Raw genomic sequence first — 11466 nt, forward strand, 5'->3', positions numbered from 1 at the left:
CTCCTTTTCTTCACGCCCCACCCCACCCCATTTTCTGCTCACTCTGGGAAAAGCCCAGCCACCTCCAGGGAATTAAGACTGAAAGGCAGCCCCAGAGGGGCCTCCCCGTGCACCCCTCTGCCGTGGTGCCACAGCTCGGGGCCCCAGCCAGTCCCCCGGGTGCTCCCACAGCCCAGAGGCTGGGTTGGAAGCCAGGGCACCGCCGCAGCGAGCCAAAGGGCCGTCACGCAGCTGGACCGAAAATAGCAACATAAACTAAACTGGAAATGAGCACATCAAATAGAAAGGAAGATGCGGGGAGAGAAATAGCAGGAAGACGAGGCAGCAGCTGCACGGCCCCTGCTTCCCAAGCCAAGTGACAATTAAAGCACACCGACTGCTTGCTTTGGCTTGATAGCGGGCACATCAGATAACGCTTCCTGACCGAGACAGGGGCCTTCAGAAGGGGTCTGGGCAACACAAAACAGCACCGGGGACAAGGGAACTTCAAAGCTACTCGCTCACGTGCTACTGTACAACCTGAGAAACAGAAACGGGAGCTTTAAAAAGCAGCAGCAGGTCGTTTCTCATGCTTTTTTAAAAGTGTACTTAGTGTTTCCAAGTGGCCTTTGCTCTGTGTCACACGCACACGCCCGTCACACAGAGTCCAGTGCCACAGAAAGATTAAAATGAAACAAAGGAATCACCTTCACAAATATGGCTGAGAGTACGTCCACAACCATCCCTGCTTCACGCAACGTTTGGAGGGGCAAGCAGAGCGCTCCCCATGCAGCACGGCCACGAAAGACCCAGCTCCAACTCATTAAATGTTGTTTTAAACCAAAGTACTATCGCATACACGTGTCGGCTTTGGGATGTGCTGATAAACTGACCCGTGATCAGAGCTGCAGGCGCCCAAGAGACCCGCTGGTCGGTGAGAGCTGCCAGCATCGCTCAGGCTGCGGTGCTCTACCTCTGCAGAAATCTCTCCGATGCATCTGGGGTGGAGGCAGCTACCTGCAGGGCAACTTTTGGAAATGTTTGTCTTCTGAAATATTATCTTATTACAAAAAAACAGGGTGCAGCTTGGATGGGCTATAGAAACTCATGATTTCTCAGACTTCCTGAGCTGAAGACAAGTCACCTCAAGAAGAAACCCAAAACGTAAGTTGTGAACCACAAAGAATCGCAGGCTGGTTTGGGTGGGAAGGGACAGTAAAGACCAACTCGTTCCAACCTCCCTGCCCTGGGCAGGGCCACCTTCCACTAGCCCAGGTTGCCCAAAGCCCCGTCCAACCCGGCCTTGAACCCTTCCAGGGAGGGGGCAGCCACAGCTTCTCTGGGCAGCCTGTGCCAGGGCCTCACCCCCCTCACAGGGGAGAATTTCTGCCTTAGGTCTGATCTAAATCTCCCCTCTGTCAGTTTAAACCCATCACCCTCATCCTATCCCTCCCCCCTGATCAAGAGTCCCTCCTCCCTTTCCTGCAGCCCCTTTCAGTCCTGAGAGGATGCTCCAAGGTCTCCCCCGAGCCTTCTCTTCTCCAACCACAGCAAGGTCTGACATTTCTTCAGACCCACAGAGAATATTCCCCTTCCTCAGGTGCAGCCGGGGCACCATCACACAACGCGAATTGCTTCAAGGGGTTGGGCAACACCCCCACTGAGGGGGGTGTGTGTCTTGTAACGCCTCCCCACAGGGGCAAACATCTCTCCAGCTATTTCAAAGGAGAAGCGAAACGGGCAGGCAGGCAGGAAGACCCGGCAGGCTTCGCTCTCGTGTTTTTAGCAGCGCAGCAACAAAAGGGGAGTCTGAACATGTATTGTTCAGCTGAAAGGCGTGGGCCACATCCCCAGCGCAAGAATGCTAAGAAGGGTTTGAGACACTGCAGGCCATTCACAGCGCCAGATACAAACGCTCCTCGAGCACAAAGAGTAAAAAGAAAAAAAAAAATAAAATCCCACCACGAAATCAATCATGAAGCCCACAAAAGCTAATTTCCTAACATAAATAGACTGCTGCTGATGCGCCCCAGCCCGCTCCTGTGCACCGGGCGAGCGATGCCTCGGGCTCTCTGCACGGAGCCGAAGCGGGTCAGCAGCGCCCAGCTCCCGGGGCAGAGCACGACCCGGGCTGTGCCTGCAAGCAGCGCAGGAGCAGCTTGGATAAACCATCCAAGAGAAAGGGCAGGAAGGGGGAAGCAAACAAATTAGCAGGATTATTCCCTGTTCCAGCAGACTTGCGCAACGTAAGTTAGCAGAACGGCTCCCAAACGGCCAGGAAAGAGAAAATTCTAGGAATCCCTAGTGCTTGGATAGTGAAAAGCCAAATAAAATAAGAGATTGTTTCACAAGGAAAAGAAATCCTTTTTGCTCATCCCATTAATCGCAGAGTTCAAAAAGGCACGAGGCCGATCACAGCGTCATCCAGCCACGCGATGTGCTTGGAACTAACCTTTTGAATCGCAACGGGCATTTCTGAGATTCCCACTGAAAAGTGATGTCATTTCTGTGATAGCTGCTGTCCTCAGGAGGCCGGGGCCAGATCCTCTGCGAACCTCAGCCTGTACCACTGCTCATTTAAGTGCTATAAATAAACATTTCTCCCACTCTTGGGAGTATTAACCCTACAGACCCCCAGCATCCGTGTGCCCTGTGGTGAGGGCTGAGCAGTGCTTCTCCCTACAGCTACACGGACTCTTGCCTGGACTCGGAGACTCAAAAGCCAAGGCTGGGAAAAGCAGCAGCCGGCACAGGGAAGCACAAGAGGCGTATACAGAGGCCGCGGCATTAGCAACAGCGCGGGTTTCCAACCTAATGCACCCTCTGCCGTGCAGCGTCCTTGTGGTCTGAGGGAAGCCAGCTATTCCCAAAACACTGACTCCCTTCTTTCCCCACACTAAAAGACTCAAAAGACACCCTGTGTTTTCCTACAAGTCACTTTTTTTTGCATGATGTTGTTGCCATATTATTGCCATAGCTGTTCCGTGATGGCAGGTAGGGAGGAGGCCAGACCACAAGCCCGGGAGTGCCGGGGAGGTGTCCCGGAGCCGTGGTCCAAGCTAAAGGAGAGGCGGGATGATGCTGGCCCCCAGGCTCCTGCCGTGGAGGGCACATCAAAGGCTGAGCCTCCCGCTCGTGCGCCCGGGCAGGAGCCGACCCTGCTCCCGTCCTCCTCCCCAGCCGAGCTGTCGGCACATCGGGCCGATCCTCCTGCATTCCTCCTGTCAACTCATTGTTTTAATCCTTTAAACTATCTTATTAAGTCACCCCACTTCACCCACTCAGCGATGTCTCCCGGAGACAGGCCAGAGAAACAAGTGGAAATTCTCCAACGGCGCCACTGGAAAAGAAAAGGAAGGTGAATAATAGTTTGAAGGATTAAGAAAGCAGCTTCCAAGTGGCATGCACAAAGGTCAGCCAGGACACAGACAACGGCGTAGGAAGCACGACTGAGAACCCTACAGGCAGCGGTGGCACAGCAACCCAAAAAAGAGCTCAGCTGCTGGGTTTTAGAATGACTCCAAAAAAGGCAGCAGAGACCAGGGAGCACTTGACACATTGGTAAGGCGTAAAAAGAAAATAAAATAAATCTGGGCAGATCATGCAGAGTAAAAGCAGAATGAGAAAAGTTCTAGCTCAGCCCTGACATCCCCTTGAGCGTTTAGCCAGACCTCAGCCTGGCTTCCTGGCTCCACCAAGGGTATGCAGCAGCACCCCAGAAATTCGGAGACTGCCAGCCAGGGGCAAAGCTACCTCGAGACAGAAAAGCGTTGGTAAAAACCTCAGGATCATCCTCCTTTTTCCCCGTCCACTCCAAACCCATCTTTTACAAGCAGAATTGGTGCTGCAGAGCAAAGCAGACGTGTAGTCCGAGCAGTTTTCCAGGGCTGGGAGGGAGATGCCCACAAGTGGCAGGCTGTGAGCAGCCCCCCAGGCAGCCGCCTCCGCAGGGATGCGAGTGTTGGATGTGACCGTCTGGAGGGCAGACAGGGCAAGCAACCAACCTGGCAGCTCTCTGGAAAACCTGAAAGGGACATTCTGTCTCATTCCCTGCATTTCTGGATGCCTTGGCTCCCGATGCTAAGCCCCAGAGGTTTTCTGCCCAGCGGCACGCTTGCCACAGATCCCCCAGCAGCTGCCTTCAGCAGAAATTCCTGCGGTAAGGATTTCTTCAATAAACACAGGTAAGGCTCTGCAGAGTCCTTCTGCTCCTGGATAAACCTAAACAACTAACAGATGCAGTTTGCATTCTCATCCATTCAAGGTTGGGCTTAGTTTGCTCTCTGATATTTCGTGTAGCAGCAGAGCGCTCCTGCATCAGGGATTCCAACGCTGCAGAAGGATGCGTAAACGTTTGGGAAATAAAAAAAAACCCTCAACCCTCTCTTCATTAAAAGTAAAGCCATGCCTACGAAGGTGTTCTGTCCATTCTACATTCTTTGAAAACATCTCAAGAGCACTTGTCAGGCAGACCACAGCTCTGATTTGTATGAGAAATCCTTGACTCACAGATCTTGGCAACCGATAATCAAAGGTTAAGGTATTTAAAAATCAAGAGGCATTTGGAACCCAAATATTTTTCTGACCCAGCTCTAACACCTAAATAAACAGTAACCACACCGGCCTTTTAGAGAAAGAAAAAATGTTCAGCGCAAAGCCAGTACCTTTGATAACAGGGCCAGTTGTTTCGGGTTTTTTTTGCCAAACTGCTAAGGTTTCATAGAAAAAAAAAAAAAAAAAAAAAAAAAAAAAAAAAAAAAAAAAAAAAAAAAGAAAGGAGATTTATATACAATTCTGAAAAGGGGCTAATCACCACATCTTCAAACTGGCAGGCCTCCTGCTGTTCCTCTACTTACATCCAAGTAAACTCCTCACGTTGCTCAACTTCAAGTCGGCAACAGTTTCCTGGAGAGGCCAGATCTTAAATAAGTGTCAAATAAGTGCATGCTTCCTCGGCTCCAGGGTCTTTGAACGTCCCCACACAACCCGCGACAAAATGTAAAGGCCTAATTATATCTCCATCAGCTTCCACGGCCACACCTACGGGCCAGAAAGTTACCGAGGGTCACGAGCCTGTGAATTCGCCTCCCCATTGTATGGAGCACGCTAAGGCAGGATGCTGCAGCCTTGCCAGGATGTGATTCAGCGTCCTGTTTTGAACAGTTAATAAAGTCAGCAACTTCTGCCCCAAGATCTCCCACCAAATAACTGGGAGACAATAAATTCTGCAGTGAGCGGGGCTTGTCAAGCATGTAATGAGCTGCTGTCCCCGCAAATAAATCCTCAAGACAGCTGCCCCGTCGTACCCCCAGCCCCGTGCACCTTCCTGGTGCCATAAACACGGCCACTCAACCCTGCGGACGCAAGCCACTCGCTCTGTGCTGCCTCCAGAAAAACACGCTCGGAAATCCCTAAAAAAGTTAAAGATCGCGGTGTGAATAAATAATTTTTGGTGCATTAAAATATAATATACAATAAAGTATAATGTATAAACATCCCTAGCTGGGGTGGGCACTTGAAGAGCCTGAACAGTGCCTGGAGCTGGGTTTGCTCTTCGAGTTTTCCCGACTGAGGAGGCCAGTGCCAGCGTGGAATTCGGCTTATTACAGCGATTTTAACCAAACGCCCTCCTTGTAACGAGTCCTCTGGTGCGTGCCAGCCGGGACGAGCACAGAACCACAGAATCCATGAGGTTGGAAAAGATCTTTAAGATCGCCGAGTCCAACCGTGAACGCCACGCTGCCGAGGCCACCGCTAAACCCCGTCCCTCTGCGCCACCGCTACACGGGACGGCGACTGAGCCCCTTCCCCGGGCAGCCCGTCCCGGTGCTGCACAACCCTTTCGGTGCAGAAATCTGTCCTAATATCCAATCTAAACCTGATGATGCTCTGTAAAGAGTCTGTCTGCAGCAATTACTCCTCCTGTTGATCACTGAGCTGCAAAGGGACTTTTCATCAACCTGAGGGCCCCACTAATTCCTGCAGCAAATGCAAAACCGAGTCAAACCAATGCCCAGTGTCACTCTGCTACGTTCAAACCAGAAAATTACTTTACCTCATTAAACTACAACAACAACAAAAAAAGAAGTAACTAAAGGAATTGTAGAGCTGATTATCAAACCAGCATGGCGAAGCATGTTCGTTCCTGATCGGGTAATCGAGGAAAACACAAAGGTGGGCAAGCAAGGTGGAAAGCAAGAGGGACGTGGTACCTTCGACCCCTCACAAACAGCCATAGGTTCCTCAGAGCTCAAAAGCCATATACTCTTACAGCTGAAAGGTTTTAATGCCAAATAAAACCAAACAGACCTAACACTCGGAGTGTTTCAAAAGATGAGCTAACAGTCACCTGCCAGGCTGCAGGTGGGAGAAAGGGGCTTGGGAACATTAAGCAACACGGGTTGGCATCAGCAGAGAGAGGAAGACCCCCAGCGTCCTCTTCTTCCTCTACCACTTTCCTGTTCAGCAGGACACGGGACGCTCGGGGCAGTGCTCTGAACGCAGGGTCTCTGCTCCGCGCTCCCCCGTGGCCACGCAGCACCTGGAGAAGCACCAGAGCAGCGTCTGCCATTAAAAGACTCTGCAAATACACACAGGCCCTACCCCAAAAACTTTTACCTCCCACAGCTGCTCTTGCCAGCTCTTAAGACTGGGTTTAGCAGTGCCAAACAAGAACAGTTCTCTCCGTAACAATCTTCAGGCTCGATCAGAGGCTGGAGACAACTAACTCGCAGGTCCTTCTGCAGCAGTTCAGCCTCCATCTCCCTGCAGAAGGTGCCCAAAAACCACTCACCCGGCCCTGTGTTTGACCACATTCAGATTGCCATGGGAAAGCCAATAAAGGCAAAGATTACAGAATGACTGGCTAAACAAACTTACTTGTGTTTGTAATTAAAACCAGTGATTATCTTGCTGCATTTGCCAACCGCATCTGAGAAGCGGCCAAGACTCACAACACGACTGGCTTCGTCAAACATCTCCTCTGCCTTAGTGCTAGGGAGCCGGTGAGTGATGAAAGTCAGTCGGGTTACACCAAAAGGGAGGAAAAATTCCACACGGCCCGTTCTCCCAGAGCAGTCTGCCTGGAAAGAGCTCAGCTCTGCTCTCGGTCTCCTCCGCACTTGACATCATCCTCTCCGAGGTTGTTCTGAGGTAGAAGAGCACGAGGTGGCTCTGCGATAAGGTGGCAGGCACCGCGCGCACAAGGCTCGTGCTGAACTCAGCTGACCCCGATCTTGTAAAACTTAAGGCTGTGCCTAACTCTAAGCTAACGCACGCTCCCATGGACCCGGCGTAACCGTGCCAGCAGTTTTATTAAGATTTGGGTGAGATGTCTCAAGGTTCTGTGGGTGCGCTGCATCATTAGCGGGGAAAAAAGGGATCAAGCCACAACACCCCGTGGCTGATCAGCATTTGGGAAGGAAGATTTCGGCAGACACAGATAACAGAGGATCAGACATGCAAGCTCTTGCCTGCACCAGCTGCACTGAGCCCAACTGGGCCGTTAGATCTGAGTCTGTGCTCTTACTTTTTCTTCTGATACAAATCTTTACTCACTGGGGAGCAAAATGGACTTTAAAGCACATTCATGTCTAAGAAAAAGCAGATGGCAACAAAATACCTTTGAGAGAAAAGCTGAACCTAGAACATGTCCCCTTGGTTTATTTTAGGGTCGAGGCTGTTTCGGGGACAAAACAGAAAGAAAAGCATTTTGGAATGACAGAAACCATAAGGAAAGTCTGGTGCTCTTATACCAGAGAGCAGCAAGACTCATGGCTGGTTATAAAACCATAAAACAGAACTGTCCCTTCAGGAAAAAAAAAAATAAAAAATCAGACAGCTCATATAACCAGATCCAACTATGCTGCCTCAAATGAAAATCTGGGAATTTTTTGGAATGAAAATAATCTGCTCATCAAGTGGACGAATACGCTATGCCATAAACGTGTAACAGCACATCCATCCTGTATTGATGAAACGCAGTTTGAGCTGGCAGCAAGACGGGGTCTCGTTCCCAACAGCCTTTCCTCCTTCTGTCAGGATCTTCGAGGTCTGCAAAGCCAGGCACCGGGCTGCCGACCCCTGCGCTCAGGGCACGCGTGACAAAGCCCAGCTCTCACCTCAGTCTCCACCAAGGCTAGACCAGGATTTAAAGATTCATAAATATCATCACAGGCCGTTCCTTCATTTTTTTCCAGGGGAGACCTGAACTCAGCTGTTGGGAGAAGCAGTGCAATGAAGTTGAACAATTCTGCCACCCCATGGGCACTGGATAAAGTCTCAGCGAATTGATCTGGAGCAGCTGTGGGCAGGAAGGGGACGGGACCTACCCACCGACCTCCCCGTGAGAGGAGCTTCATTTATCACGTACGCCGTGTCCACACTAGGGCCACACGTCTCCTCCAGTCCCATTCCCACCCCCCGAGCACAGCAAAGGCTCTGCACTAGAGCCGTCCTATTCTCGAGGTCTATCTCGCCATTTAATTACCAGATTCTTATCCTGAAAACTGGATACAGAAGAGCAGCCCCAAGGGATGGAAGGACAGAGGAAGCCCTTGGGATCTCACGATCCGAAATCAGTGCTGCAGCGTTTTTTCGAAAGCCAGCAGAAACGCACCAGCCTTTGAGGCCAGTCTCTCTCCACCCCCCGCCACGGTTGCTCTGCTCGGTGACGGATGCACACGCCTGGCTTGCAAAAAAGGCCAGAGAGAGCAAAGGTGGCCACAAAACCAGCCACCTCCCAGCGATTCATCTGTACATTGTCACGAGTCGATTTGTAATGAAAAGGGATGAAGTATTCCCTCTTTCAGCACAAGACCCAAATACATGAAAGAAGAGATTATCATACTGCTGAAGTGTTACTAATTAATACAACATGGGGAAAAGCACAAGAGTTAAGGATGTGTTGCTGTTCATGACTTCAGCAGGCTCCTGCTCGAGCCCTCAACTGCACCGTAAGCCCACAAGCAAGCTGGGAGCAGAACCAGGAATCCTCAATTTTGCTTTACCCGATACAAAACGCATTCTCCAGAAAATAAGCTAACGAACGACATTACAGACTGTCATTAAATGCAGGAGACCACACAGTAACCAAACGTACACCACTTCTGGCCCACGGGCTTGCGAGGAGGACAGCCGCCAAACGCCAGACAGGCTGCAGCCACGACAAATCCCTCAGGACACAGAAACAGCAAGGCTGGCACTGTCCAACTCCGTAAAGGAGCAATTTTGCTTTTCTGCTCTTTCACTTGCAGGGTAAAGGCCGTCTATACCCCAACATCCACTTGCTGCTCCCAAAACCACAAGGTTAACCAGACTTCAAATCAACAATTCCACTCTGTCCCCGTTTCAGTCCTTCAAAGTGCAACAGAAAACCCACTGCCCCCGTGTCTCGGTTTTGTACCTCTGCAGCAGTAGGTCTCAAAGCATAAAATGGGATGGAAACAACAAGACTGAACTTAAGCAGCACCACAAGTGGCTTTGCTTTTACCTGAAACCAGGATAATTAAAGTAGGAAGTACTAACAAGTAGAGACCAAGCTTGCTGAATCACTGTTGTGTTTTTTACCCTTTATCTCTCGGACTGTGGTTAAGAGGGTAAGAGCTGGCTGCAACAGGTTTAGAGTGAACGATCCACACCGTTACTCAGAGCCCCACGAGGCCAGGGACCCACAGATTTACCATTATACTTCTGATCCCTGCACAACGTCAGTGAGAGAAGCCTTTCTCTTCTCCAGCAGGATATCTCAGCCTTTTCCCCCCTCCTGCACAAAAAGGGGCTCTACAACAACCCCACACCAAAGGAGTCGAATTCCTGATGGTTAATACCCAGGAATAAACAGAGCTCTCCCCTCCCGACCCAGAGCCCCAACCTCAGAGAGCAGCAGCAGGCAGAGATGCTGCGATAACAGTTGAGTGCTGTGCCCAGAGCTAATGAGCAATTTTCCAGTTTCTTCCCACCAGGAAAAAAAAAAAAACCAACCAACAAACAAAAAAACCCCACCACAAACCCTCTTGTATGTTTTAAGTTCATTAAGCACTCATCTCAAAACTGAACTGATAAGGGAGAGAGCAGCCCCAGTGTTCAGCTCCCTGCAGACCATGCAACCCCCTCCGGGCAAGCACACACACTCCAGGCCAGAGTCCTGTGCAGGATCAGGACTCAGATACGCAGCAGACAATTAACAACGATGGAAACGACGTTTAGAGCCAAATAGCTCTGCTTACCTCACATTTAATTTACGCTCTTCATCACTGCCAACCTCCAGCTGAAGGGAGAAAAGAAGGATACAGAGAAAGTTACATGCTGGTTGTTTCCATATTACAACTTTTTTTTAAAAAAAAATCCCTGTATTACAACTTTTTAATAAAATCCCCACGCTTTTTAAAACCATTCCTGCGATAACAGGTTTTGGGTGGTTCTTTTCCAGAAGGGTTCTTCTTTCTGGTACCAGGGATAAATGAGACTCCCCGGCCATGTATGGCATCAGCACCCGGTGCCGGGTGACAAAGGGGCTCACGGGGGTGTTAAAGCTATTAGGTCCTAATCCTGCAAGCTGGCCCTAGAGAGCAGATCAGTTTGAAGATCACCAACCTCGACGTCACCAAGAGTGCTCACACATCACTCCCACTGAGCGCACACGTGAGGGCAGAACCTACACCCAGCGAGGGGCTGCCAACGCAGAGCCGGGCACAAATTCATCCCCTCCTCCAGGGTGCGCAGCGACAGCGCAAGTGCCCTCCGCTGGAGACGGCCAAAACCCTCCAGGTGGGACTGCCCCAGCCTGGCACCCATCTGCCCCTCTGGTGACACACTGGTGGGGCCCCTCCGCCACCTCGGAGCTGCTGCCGGGCCAGCGAGGCCACCTCCACCCTGACACTGGCAGGAGACGCGTCCTGAGGCTAGCACGATGCCCGCCTGGTCGCCCAAGCCATCAACTAGTCCTACATCTGCTGCCTTCCCGATAAACACACTGCTCTGATGGCAGGTGCTTATTAAAACGGCCACTTTTCCACCAGACGCTGGAGGAAAGTCCCCCTGGAAGCAAATTTGGCTGCTCGGGTGACACTACTGGCCCTCACACGTTATTTACTCTCATTACAACAGGAGCGTGCTGCTGACTTAAGCCTGCTTTCAGAGAGAAAATTTTCACGTCACCATGCTCTCCAGCCACCTCCTTCAACTTCTCCATTAGCTTCTGGACAAAACTCCGTATTAAAGAAAAATAGAGTTGGGGCTAACTGCATCCTGAGCCGACTGGGGGGGAAAAAAAAAACAAAACTCAAAGATAATTTTCTTCCTTTGGCCCTGTAGAAGCAGAAGAGAAAGGGCCAGGAGCATCCCCTCAGAGGGCAAAGTTGCACTGGGGAGATGGTTTGGACCCAAGGAGCGAAGCAGGGACCTCACAATCGCCCTGCAGTAGGAAAACCTTCAAACCTGCAGCACACCAGAGCCCAGTGGAGCCGGAGGGACACAGACCTTTCAGAA

This window comes from Athene cunicularia (genome assembly GCF_003259725.1).
Source record: "Athene cunicularia isolate RWA chromosome 15 unlocalized genomic scaffold, athCun1 chr15_part1, whole genome shotgun sequence".
Classification (NCBI taxonomy): domain Eukaryota; kingdom Metazoa; phylum Chordata; class Aves; order Strigiformes; family Strigidae; genus Athene; species Athene cunicularia.